This window comes from Sus scrofa, chromosome 13 (assembly GCF_054392235.1).
Source record: "Sus scrofa isolate SSC_HxYL_T2T_F1_AM1 chromosome 13, Sscrofa_HxYL_maternal_Yorkshire_Landrace_v2.0, whole genome shotgun sequence".
NCBI classification, from domain to species: Eukaryota; Metazoa; Chordata; class Mammalia; order Artiodactyla; family Suidae; genus Sus; species Sus scrofa.
In genome coordinates, this window is record NC_139395.1 from 165,907,418 (window position 1) to 165,920,594 (window position 13,177).

A 13,177-nucleotide genomic window follows, 5' to 3' on the forward strand; every position below is an offset into this window, starting at 1 on the left:
TTGGAGAGTATTATACTAGGTGAAATAAGAGAAAGACCAATACTATATGATATTACCTGTATGTGAATCTGAATAATAAAAGAAACTAGTGAATATAACAAGAAACAGACTCACAATATGGAGAACAAACTAGTGGTTACCAGTGGGGTATAGGAAGGAGAGGAAATATAGGGGAAGGGGATTAAGAGGTACAGACTGCTATGCATAAAATAAATGAACTAAGAGGATATATTGTACAACACAGGGAACATACCCAATATTTTACAATAACTATAAATGGTGCATATAATCTTTAAAAATTGTGAAACACTATGTTGCACATATGAAACTTATACAATATTGTACATCAACTATAACTCAATTAAAAATAATTTTAAAAAAATAGTAATTAACAAATGTTGGCAAAGATGTGGAGAAAAGGGAACCCTTTTTGCACTGTTGGTGGGAATATAAATTGGTGCAGCCACTATGAAAAACAATACGAAGATTCCTCAAAAAATTAAAAATATTACTATCATATGATCCAGCAATTATATCCCTGGCTATTTATGTGAAGAAAATGAAAATATTGATTTGAAAAGATACATGCATCTCAGTGTTCATAGCAGCATTATTTATAATAGCCAAGATGTGAAAGTAACCTGAGTGCCCATCAATAGACACATGGAAAAAATGTCCAACATTGCTAATTATTAGAGAAATGCAAACCAAAACTACAATGAGGTACCACCTCACACTGGTCACAATAGCCATCATTAAAAAGTCTACAAATAACAACTGCTGGAGAGGATGTGAAGAAAAGGGAATTTTCCCATGCTGTAATTGGGAATGTGGATTGGTGCAGCCACTGTGGAAAATAGTATGGTGATTTCTCAAAAAACTAAAAATACTACTACCCATATGATCCAGCAATTTCACCCCCCAGTATATATTTGGGAAAAAAAAATGAAAAAACTAATTTGAAAAAATACAAACACTTCAATGTCCATAGCAGCATTATTTAGTTGCCAAGATATGGGTGCAACCTAAGTGTCCATCAACAGCCTCTTATGTATAGAAATGTGCATCAATAGATTAATGGATAAAGAAGTTGTGGTATATGCACACAGTGGAATATTATTCAGCCATAGAATTTCTTGGTGACACTGACCAAGCGCAGTTTATGACACATCATGTAGACAGGGGCTTGGAACCAACTGAGGGGAAATTGTCAGGGGGAAACAGGGGCTATTTAGACAGTCACTTCAAGAAGTAAATAGAGCCAAGAAATAGGTATATAGTTAATCAAGGATCAGAGGAGAATATTGTTTTTTTTCAAGTTCTTAAAATGGGACAAATGGGAGAATTTTTGCTCTTGGGATCAATCTTCTAGAGAGAAAGAACCTGATGATACAGTAGAGAAGGGATGTAATTTCGCAGGGATGAGTTTCTTGAATGCAAAAAAGATGTGAGATGCAGAGCCAAAGTGGAGGATTTGTGACAACATGGATGGACCTAGAGGGTGTTATGCTAATTGAAATAAGTCTGAAAGGAAATATAATTACTGTATGATTTCCTTCATATGCAGAATCTAAAAAAAAAAAATGAACATAACAAAACAGAATGAGTTGTGGATACAGAGAAAAACAGGTGGTTGCCGCAGGTGAGGTGAGTTGGGGGCAGGAGGATTTGGGGAGAGGAAAATCAAAGGTGAGGAAAAGTAAAGGTACAGACTTCTAAATGCAAAATAAATGGGTCACGGCATGAAATGCACAGTGTGGGAGAAAAGAGTAAATAATTATGTAATATTGTAATTAGACTTGTGATCATTTTGAAATACTGAGAAATATTAAAACACTACTGTGTAACAAGAACTAATATAGTGTTAAAATAACAATATAAAATGGCAAAGTAAAAACTTATAAAATAGTAGTTATGAAAATAAGACCTTTATATTTTTTCCTAATGATGTATTTACATGTATAACATATGAAAAAAAAATATATATCACAATACTTATCTCTGAATAAGATTAAAAAGATATATATATATATATCACAATACTTATCTCTGAATAATAAGATTAAAAGTAATCATTAAATTTATCTTTTGGAGTTCCCATTGTGGCTCAGCAGGTTAGGAAACAGGCTAGTATCCATGAGGATGCGGGTTAGATCCCTGGCCTCACTCAGTGGGTTAAGGATCTGGCATTGCTGCAAGCTGCAGCATAGGTCAGAGATGTGGCTCAGATCTGGTGTTACTGTGGCTGTGACCTAGGCCAGCAGTTAACGGCTCCAATTTGACCCCTGGGAACTTCCATGTGCATCGGGTGTGCCCTTAAAAAAAAAAAAAAAAAAAAAAAAAGAATGAAAAATTCATTTTCTACTATGAATATATGTAAGTATATAGTAGTACACTTTACCTTTATAGGCTATAAAAAACAATGTAAGGTCTAATCAATCTCTTTCAAGCAAAAATTAATTCTGCCTTCTTTAATGCAACTTTGGGCCCTTCCATTTACGCTGGGGTACTACAGGTTCAACTTCTCATTCTCCATAATAATGCTAATATTTGCTACTGTTTCTTGAAACTTTCAACACCCACCGCCCTTCCCATCCTCCTTTCCGCTCATGTTCTTGATTCATTAATTAGTTAAAATCATCTATGGACCATCCTTCATCCCCATACCACCAATTTAACCAACCCATTGACAGCTGTCCATTCTTTTGGCCTCCCCTCCTCCTCTTATTCAAATCCAAATCCTCTACTTTGGCTCTGCATCTCACATCTTTTTTGCATTCAAGAAACTCATCCCTGCGAAATTACATCCCTTCTCTACTGTATCATCAGGTTCTTTCTCTCTAGAAGATTGATCCCAAGAGCAAAAATTCTCCCATTTGTCCCATTTTAAGAACTGGAGAAAAAGCAATATTCTCCTCTGATCCTTGATTAACTATATACCTATTTCTTGGCTCTATTTACTTCTTGAAGTGACTGTCTAAATAGCCCCTGTTTCCCCCTGACAATTTCCCCTCAGTTGGTTCCAAGCCCCTGTCTACATGATGTGTCATAAACTGCGCTTGGTCAGTGTCACCAAGAAATTCTATGTTGCTAAAAACATTGGATATAATGTGTCCTCATCTTATTCAGTCTCACAGCAGCATTCAACACCATTGGCTGTTGTCTTTTTTTTTTCTTAGAGCCATATCCCTGACATATGGAGGTTCCCAGGCTAGGGGTCTAATCAGAGCTACAGCTGTTGGCCTATGCCACAGCCACAGCCACGTCAGATCCATGCCACATCTGCATCCTACACCACAGGTTAGGCAACACCGGATCCTTAACCCACTGAGCAAGGCCAGGGATTGAACCCACAACCTCATGGTTCCTAGTCAGATTCATTTCCACTGCACCATGACAGGAACTCCGGCTGTTGTCTTTTTTATGGAGCATTCTTCTCCGCATGTCTGGGCCACCGCATTCTCCTAGTTTTCCTTCCTCACTGCTGCTCCTGCTCTTTCACTGAGTCTCCTCCTTTGTTTGACCTATTTGCTTGAAAATAAGAAAGGTCCTCAGGACTTATACTTTCTCTATGCTCTCTGCCTAGGTGAGCCTGTTACTGCACTCAGGTCTGGCTGCTCATTGAAAATCAATACCTGAGAGAAAGACAAGTGTTGGTAGAAAGTAAAGTTGATTTTAATTAGAAAGCCAGCAATGTGGGGAGAAGGCAGACTTATGTCCCCTGAAAAACAACTCTGAAGATTCTGCTCTTGGCCGCTAAAGTTTTTAAAGGGTAAAAGGGAAGTAATCTCAGTTGATCATTAAGATAGGGGATCAGAGTCATTGCCATCGCCCACTGCGTGCAGGCTGGTCGACTTATAATCTGTCTTTAGATGCTATCTTGTTCACAAAGTTTATCCATAAGATTACTGAAGGGAGTGCTAGGGAAGAGATCTGAACATCTATTACTTATTCTTCATTTCTACTTCTTTGATCTGTGGAAAGAACCAACAGGTTAGATAAGGTATTGCATGATCAAAAGACTTGATAGGCATGCTAAGGCTGGAGAGGAGTAGAGGATGGGGGTGCTTGTAAGGTTAGTTACAGTGTAGCTCTACTAAAGTGACAACACAAAGGAGTTTCTTGCTGGAGGTGGCTTCTGGCAAAGAGCTGCATATAAATCCCTCTATTTCATGTCTCTGTATGATGTCTGTACACCAGATATTCTTAAATTTATCTATGGTGTCAAGGTCATATATTCAATTGCACATCTGACCTGCTTATTTACATGTCTTATAGGCATCACAGAATAAACAAGAGTCCTTGATTTACACCTCATCTCCTTTACCATTGTTCTCTATTTCACCCCAAAGGAGGTGACAAAGATGACTCTGTTTCTCCTCCAGTCTTTATCTCAATCATTGATACCAAATACCCCATGTTGTTTAGTCCAGAAAGTTAGAAATTAACCTTGATTTTTCCTTTCCCTCCTGTCCCCTATCAAATTGGTTAACCAGTCTTTTGTTAATGGATTAAACAAAACTCTGTTATCTGCACACTTCTCTCCAATTCTGCCATTGCCATTCACTCTAAAGCCACGATCACCTCTTACCTGGATATTGGAAACTGGTATATAGATGGTTATCATGGTTCCACTCTTGCCTTCTTTTAATCCATTACCAAGACAGCATCAGAGAGTCATCTTTTTAAAATACAAGTAAGTCTACAACATACTCCTAATTAAATCCCTTCAGTGACTTCCCACCATGCTCAGATCAAATTCTTAACCCTAGCCTACCAAGCCCTGCACACTCTGGCTCCTCGTCCTGTCCACCCCTCCAGTTTCTCCCATGATAGCCCACAGCATACATTCCAAAGACTTGTGAACACAAGTGCTCCAATTCAAGGGTCAGCATGAGCTGAAAATTAGGCCCTTGAGAACTAGTTAATTCATGTCTTTTGGATAAAATGACAAATTACAGTAACCCATTTATCATCTAAGATAAAGTACTATGAATAAAAAAAAAACATACTCAACTTCTTCTACACAAATGCTTGATTTAGCGCTTTTGAAATAATTTCAGCATTCAGCTTAGTGAGGCAGTTAATGAGTATTTGGCCCTATTTTTGTGCCTAAGTTTTATTTTTAGACGTTTATTTTCTTCCCTAAAAGCAGCAGAAATCTTCCACCTTGGATTAAACTGAAGCTACCCAAGTTGCAATCAGCACCCTTACAAAAGGGCTCAAATGTTAGAAGCATCGTCTTCTGGTACATTTTGGCTAGATTCCAGCTTGGGGGAGAAAAGCAAAGAGAGGCAGCCTCTGTGATAAAATGTGGCAAAAAGAAATCCAGATGCTGAGACGATTGGAGAGAAGAAAAAAATGAGGCCACTCTACAAATATAAAATAAAGAGAATAGAACAGCAACCCCTGTTCTCATCTTAATGGCTATAGACCACACTGACTGGGGCCATCAGCACTAACTGTGACAATGACAATTTCACTTGTATTCAGGGCAGATTCTCTAGACCTCACGTCAGGAACATTCAAGACTAGTCCTGGCCTCATAACTGCTGGCCTAGATAGGACCAGATGCACACAGAAGGTCAATTTTCTTGTTCAATAAACAAAAAGGTTTCACGTCACTTGCATCATGCCAGTTTATGTCATGAATTCCTTCAGGAAAAGCAGCTTCCAGGGTGCTCTGTTCTCCACTGCATTGTTTTTAAATTCAGTGCCTCTCCACAGAGCTCAGGGCAATGAGCCAATTTGTAAAAGAAGTCACAACAAAAGGAGAACTCTCTGTAGTATCCTAGGGATTTCTCCTTAGCATCCACTTAGATTTTAATAGGATTGACTTTGTTTAGAGAAAAGAAAGAACAAAAGAACAATTTTAGGACTACCCTCTCTGTACTCAAAAAAAAATCTCCCTTGATGCTTCACAATGAAAAAAATCCTCCAGTTGAGGATTCATATATTGGTTGAAATTTTGAATCCCTAGAGGTACTGTCTTCACATTAAGTTTGTTTTTTGTTTTTTGTTTTTTGTTTTTTGTTTTTGTTTTTGAGAGGGTGGGGTGTAGGAGTGGCTCTAGGTTTCTTTAGAAACCAGGTTAAAAGTGTGTGCTAAGACATTTTTGAGGAGGTGAGAGGGTGTGGTGGCAGGGCAGCAAGAGTGAAGGAAGAGGGGAAGTGAAAAGAGAAAGGAGAAAAAGCATTCATTAGGTAGTGGCTGCCCTGTTGGCCACAGCTTTATAACAAAACATGAGCCACTTGCTCAGTTACAAGGGATGACCTCCAGACATCCTTGACAGAACCATCGCACCTCAGAACAACCCACTGGAGAAAGGGAGCAAAAGGAATGTATCTATAGGTTTTCTCCACTAGTCAAAGTTTTCCCCATGGGGTTTCCTGGTTGTGCCCTGGCCCCTTGGTTCAAACACTAAGGAAGCCAGATGTCACGGCTCCCAATATGACACTGAATCTGGAAATATTGGGCAAGGGAAACCACAGCTTCTGGGAGTTTCCTGGGATCATGTCTGGACCCTGCAGCATCGCAGCTCCCACTGTGGCGGGTACAACGGAAGACATACTGAAGTTGGCCTCCCCCTGCAAGGCGAGGTTGCCTGGTGATATCTGGAAATGAGACAATGGCATTGGGGAAGGGGCTTTCTTTGTTCAACCAGTCGAAGGCCCAGAAAACAGGTAAGGCCAAGAAAATTTAGGGAGGCTTATAGATTGATCCCATTTAAGTGGCTATTTCAAAAATGCCACACATTTGGAGTTGCCATTGTGGCTCAGCAGCAACCAGTCCAACTAGTATCCATGAAGATGAGGGTTCGATCCCTGGCCTTGCTCAGTGTTGCTATAAGCTGTTGTGTAGGTTGCAGACACACTCAGATCTTGCTTTGCTGTGGCTGTGGTGTGGGCTGATTCAACAGCTAGATGGGGAAACTTCATATGCCATAGGTGTGGCCCTAAATAGCAAAAAAAAAAAAAAAAAAAAAAAGGCACGCATTTAACAACTGATGTTTTGTATGTTAGCCAACCATTAGTTGCCTGCTCAGATCCCCTGTGATCACTTTAATCCACTCAGTTTTCATGCATACATTGCTCAGTTAGTGCCACCTGCTCACGTAATTACAACCTTCTTTGGAGGCTTGCCCTGAGGTGATGGAAGCTGTGGTTCTGGGAGCTACCCTCCTTCCATGGCTTGAAAGCAAGAGATATCCTGTGTTCCAGAGCCCCACCTTAGGAATGAGGCTGAGAATTCACCTAAAGCCACATCCTTGCTTAGTTTCTATCTCTGCCCCATCCTGCTTCCCACATTTCCTTATGGGTTTCTTTTGAAAACACTCCCTCATTATTTGTCCGTAAACCCCCATCTCCAAAGGGGTTGGTCCCCTACAAGCAGAGCCCAGGACAAAGCACATGTAAAGGAAACCACGTTAACATGGAAGGGGCTAGAGGGCTCTTATTAGCCTTCAAAAACCATTTTCCAGTTCACACTTCTATCATGAAATGTTTCTTCTTGCCAAAAGGGTGGATTTTAGGATCCTCCTTAATAGCTTTCTATACAAGAAAGAATATAGCTGGATAGAGTGAGTGGAGGTTTGCATTCTGTTTTTGCTTTTAGCAAGAAGCCTGCAAAGCCAAGACAAAAGACAAAAGAAAATGACAGGGTTAACAAGGCAGACGGCTGGTGTTATGTCAACCACATAAAGGTAGTAGGTAATTGAACAAGACTCCATTAAGTGAAGTGAGTATTGAACATATGCAGATGTAAGGCCAAGGATTTCTTGGAAATAGTCACCTCTCCCTCTTTAAGACACTGCTAGATGCCCGTGGCACATTAGATGCCTCTGGGTAGCCAGTTGGCTGTGCCTGTCTACTACTCCCACCAGTTCAGAATGAGTGTTATCATTATTAAATAATTTAACTAAATAGATGTTAATTGATTAAATGGGAGGACAAGACAAACTTGGTGTTTCTCCAATGACCAAGTTGAATAAGATGAATGCTTTGGAGAGGATAAATAGAAGCATGAAAAAGAAGGGATGATAATTCAGCTATTGGACTAGGTGTGGGAGAGACAACAGTAAAAGACAAAACAAGTTGTAAAGGTCTAGGAGTTGGACTCTTTTTAATAATCTGAATCCAAAATTCTCTGGCCACTTTCAAGAAACAAAAACTGGAAATACTGGATGGTAAGTTATTGATTTAGTCTGTGTAAGAGATCATATAGAAAATCAAATAGTGGCCCCATGTTCAGCACAAGACCTTGGAGCCTTCCATTCAAAAATCCAAAAATCTAGAAAATGGATGGACAGATGTGTATGTTAAGTTTAAAAACATTTAAAATATATAAATTGGATATTTCACTTTTTTAAAAAGAGATCAGTTACGATTGTGTCTGGTATAAAGATTTCAACTAAAATAATGACAGTTGTAAAATGATACCAAAGGGGAAATGTGGGAGAAGGGATAAATTCGGAATTTGGGAGTAACATGTACACACTACTGTATATAAAATAGATAAACAACAAGGACCTACAGTATAGCACAAGGTACTATACTCAGTATATGGAATAACCTATATGGGAAAAGAATCTGAAAAAGAACATATGTATATTCTATATATTCTCAATATATATTTTTGGTTTTATACATACACACACACATAAAATGGAATCACTTTGCTGCACACCTGAAACTAACACAACATTGTAAATCAACTATACTTCAATAAATAAATAAGTAAAAATAATTCTGTGAGTGCTCACCAGAGATAATGTGAGACAATATTTCTGTATCACCAAGGAGCAACAACAGTACCTGGAGGTCAAAGAATCGGGGCTAGCATGCAACAGAAGGCTTCCTTCCAATGTTGGTTTAGGTTTATCACCTAATTCAGATACCAGAATCCCATCCTGTGATGGTCATAGTTGTTACATTTAAATATTCTATTGCATGGTATGTGATGTATTGAGTATTTCTCAGAATGTTATTAACCATGCTCACACAATCCCTGTGTCATCCTTCCAAACACAGAAGTAAAGAACTCCTCTATGTATCTGCCTATCAAGGTGTTAGAGTTAAGTGGCCTGTGATAAAATATCAGAATCCAGGATTTAGTTTTGACAAAGAGGTAAACCCCAATCTTGACAAGACTTATTCCTAGCTGCTATGTTTCCAAGGCTATTGCACCAGATCCATACTCCTGCCCCTCCTTCCAGGTGAACTCACAGAAAACCACACAGCTAGCCAAACTGTCTGGCTGGGTTTGCAGCAGAGAAACAAGAGATTCTAACTAGGGGAAAACTGGTGCTAGGTGGTTCAGCTTCAAGAGTGGGACAGAGGGCCCCTGCAGCTCATTACCATCTCACTGTAATAGTTCAGATCTCTGCCTGTCTGTGCCTACTTCCCACCCAGATGCTAAAGGACTATATAGGGGCAAAAAAGAGGTAGCACCCCAGTTCCAGGAAGAACTCTGCCAATTTCCAGAAAACCAGTGCCCATGCCTCCCCCTCATTAGCCTTGCCCTTAAAATCTTGCTCTAATTGACCCTGGGTAATAAGTCGGTTTGTGAACTAAGTTCCCACTTCTTCATTCTCTGGCCAATGAATACAGCTTATGTTGCTTCAATCTTAGATTTAGTTGTGTTTTTTAGGCTTCATGAACCTGAACAGAAAAAGAACCTTCCCCACCGAGGCAGGGGGCCTAGGCCAGGCTAGGGCCCAAGGAGGGGTCCATATGGCCTAATTTGGTAACACTTAGAGCATTTATTAAGTGATAATTTATAAAAGGCTGCTTTCTGGCAAGTACTTGTCCCTCTGCACAACCTGAATTAGTGGCTTTCAGTCCATAGAATTTAAAGCTATAGCTAAACTGACTGGCTGGTGCAGAAGAAAAGAGAGACTGCTGGCCTAGTTCTGTGTGCACAGCTCAGCAGGTCATTTCCAAAGAACAGTGGTTATCAGGTTTGCTTTGTATCAGTGAGCTTTCTGTACAGCTCTGAGTCAATCCTGCCAAATAACATTTGTTTGTGAAGCTCTATTGCTTCAGCCCTATCTTTTACTCACAATCCATTTCCAAATTAAAGTCAGAAAAATGTTAAAGTTCTGAGAAACAAGGGAAAATGAAATACCTCAAATTTATCCTGACCTTCTAGAAACAGGACTAGATCTTTCTTTGCATGGAACCCCAGTCATTCAGAAAGCTTACCATCTTTTCTGCCATTAAAAACATGCAATTTGAACATCTACAGATCACATGATTATAAGTCTGACGGTCCCTAATCTCAAAAAATTCAGTCTGGTACCCAAAGATAGATGGATTATATAAACAAATAAATCAGAATACAGAGGTACGGGCAGCAAGAAGGGCTACCACAGGTGCTAGGGAAGGACAGAGGAAAAATACTGAAGCTTAGGTCAGGGAAGGTTGTTAAGGAAAGCTTCTTAAAGCATGAATTTTGAAAGACAAAGAGAAACTGGCCTGTAAGGAAGAAAAGAAGGAAGCGACAGAGGGACGATACTCTAGGCAGATGACACAACAAAGATGCAGTTGCAAGAGAGAACTCAAAAACCAAGCACGCCATATGGAAGAGAAAATGCTGAAAATGTGTTCAAGGGCTTGATCATGACCAATCTTGTAACCCACACTAAGGAAATAGAAAGGTAATGATGAAGTCAGATTTGTGTTTTAGAAGATGAATAAAAGGAGCCATCTTATAGGCATCAAGTAACTAGTTATGACAGGAAACCTTTTAAACACAAACTTAGTGTGTGACACAGATAACGTGAAAAGGACACTGTGATGGTCACTGGCGCAATTTTCCTCCTTTCTTGCCAACCAAACTCCTTCTCTGCCCAGCCCTGTGCAGGATATGACCACCTCTGGCTAAAAGAAGAACTGAGACAAGGTCAAGAAAAGGTAATGGAGATGACCATGACTGACTCACCATGGGATAGGAGTCCTCTACATTGGGGAAAAGAGGAGCTGGGGTGGTGACCACTCTGAAAAGCTGGGGCTGGGTCAGAGGAAGCCAGTCAGAACTTTCCAATGTCCTTGTAAACTCAAAGTCCAGCAGCTAAACCATGCTTATCCCACTCTGGATTACTGAACCCCAGCTCTATGTCTGTAGGTCCACCCTTTCCTCCTCCTAACTCTGAGACTTTTGCCACTGCTTTGTATCCAAAATTAATTAATAAAATCAAACTGAACAAATATTTTGATACTGTTTTGGACAATGGGACATAAACAGAGGTCTGCTGGGAGGATTTCTTTGGAATCCTTAAAACAGGGTTAGGTACAAGAGCAGAACACGATGGCAAATCCTTTCCATCTACTTTCTCAGCATCGATCTTATGCCTGGAGCTGCCATCCTACAGGAACCAAATGTGGATGTGAGGAAACAAGTATGAGGATTAAAAAGTTAACAAAAAGAGAATGATAGAGCATAAAGAGGGAAAGATTCTGGGGTTGTAATCATATTTGAGTCCCTATACCTGTTTATTCTGGATTTTCTACCTTTCAACATCCCGTTAATCAAGTTTATACTGTTGTTAGTTGGGTCTTCAAATGTCTCCGAACATTCCACAGTGACACAAACTAAAAATAACTCTTTTACCTAATGGAGAACTGCTGACACAGGAAGTGGCTCCATTTTGGTCTACATAAATAAATCAATGGAAAAAAATAATCTCTCCTCCCACCACCACAAAATATTGAAAGAAGTTGCATCATTTTTAACAGAGGAAAGTTAGAGACATGCATTTGCTTGCTTTTGGTAACAAAAACACTTTTAATCTTGATGCTAAAACAAACATTAGTTATGAGCCACTGGAAGTTTGTTGTAAGTTTAATATGCCTTATGTTTTGTTCTCGGAAGAGATTTCTAACAACAGAACCACATTAACCTTAAAATTCCTGCTTCTTTTTAGTATCAACATTAAAAGAAAAATAATGATTCTCGGCAGAAGGTTTATCTTGCAAATAACAGAAGTTTTTCATTATATAATTAGAAAAGAGTTTGGCTAGCTATTTCACTCTCTAGGGTTCCTGTTTCTCCTTATTCCTTTTGAAGAAAAAGTAGTAAATACTTGTTTTCAAGAAGCCTTTAAAAATAAGGTCATGAAGCAATAAAATAACTTCATGGTATACAACCAAGACATGAATGCTTGTAGAAAGAATAAACTGGACATGTCATGCCATAATTATGTGTCATACATCCTAAGTTTAATATTGAATTTGTAAAGTTAAGGCTAAAGAAGGAACAAGATAAAAGCTTTAAGTTGGTCTTTTGATCTCAAATGCAGAGTGCATGCATTTGACTCATTTGTGCATTTGAATATATTGGTCCACTCACAGACCAAGCTGACCAGATAATGTGATAACTGAGGCAGATATGGGCACTGAATGATGCCCATGGCAATTCCTAATTGGAGAACTGCAATAAAAGTGCCTAGGTTTTGAAGAAAGGCTTTGCTCCCTTTATCAAGGGATATTTCTTTCAGAAATTGTGTCTAGGAGGATCAGATAAGTACAGAGTTTATGAAGAAGATGAGCTTCAGATTCTACGATCAGAGATCCAATATCAACAACAAAGTAAAAACAAAGTTGAGTGTGCCTTCCAGCATTCCATCAAGCTCCAAAAGAACAAATAAACTGCACAAGCAGATTGCTTACATGCCCACAGAGCCAACCACACTGCTGTTTCATCCTCAACCAGAGCTTATGGCTTCATAGTGGGTTCCTTTAACAAGCTATTGATTACCAAGGAAGGTTCTGCAGGATAGCGGCTGCCACCACCTATAAGTAGGCTCTGTAGGACAAGAGCCTCTGACAGGTAACCCTGAAGGACAGCGGAGTGGGGGAAACCTCCAGTTTAGTAGGATGTTGAATAGTGTATAATGTAGTTTCAACTAAATGAAGATGAGGTCTCATGCCAGGCTCTGTACCACTGTTTGGACTTGTTGGTCAAGGTGATGGAAGAAGGCTATGGAAGAAGGCTGATTGGAAAACTGAAGAAAGGGATGTGAGTATAGACATTCAGAAGGGGTCTGGAGCATGAGACTGTTCAGGAGTCCATTGAGCAAGAATGAAAAGGAGGTTGAGTTAATCTGACTCCATCACTGTCTATTCACGTGACTGAGAATCTCTTCTGTGGAGAGGCCTTCCTGGTGAGCATTCACATG

The 13,177-nt window shown here is 39.5% G+C and overlaps 1 protein-coding gene across 49 annotated transcripts in view; it reads right to left on the reverse strand.

The window, feature by feature from the left end:
* The window catches only part of HHLA2 (HHLA2 member of B7 family), a 140,132-nt gene that overhangs the window by 21,519 nt on the left and 105,436 nt on the right, over positions 1-13,177 (reverse strand). The window lies entirely within an intron of this gene.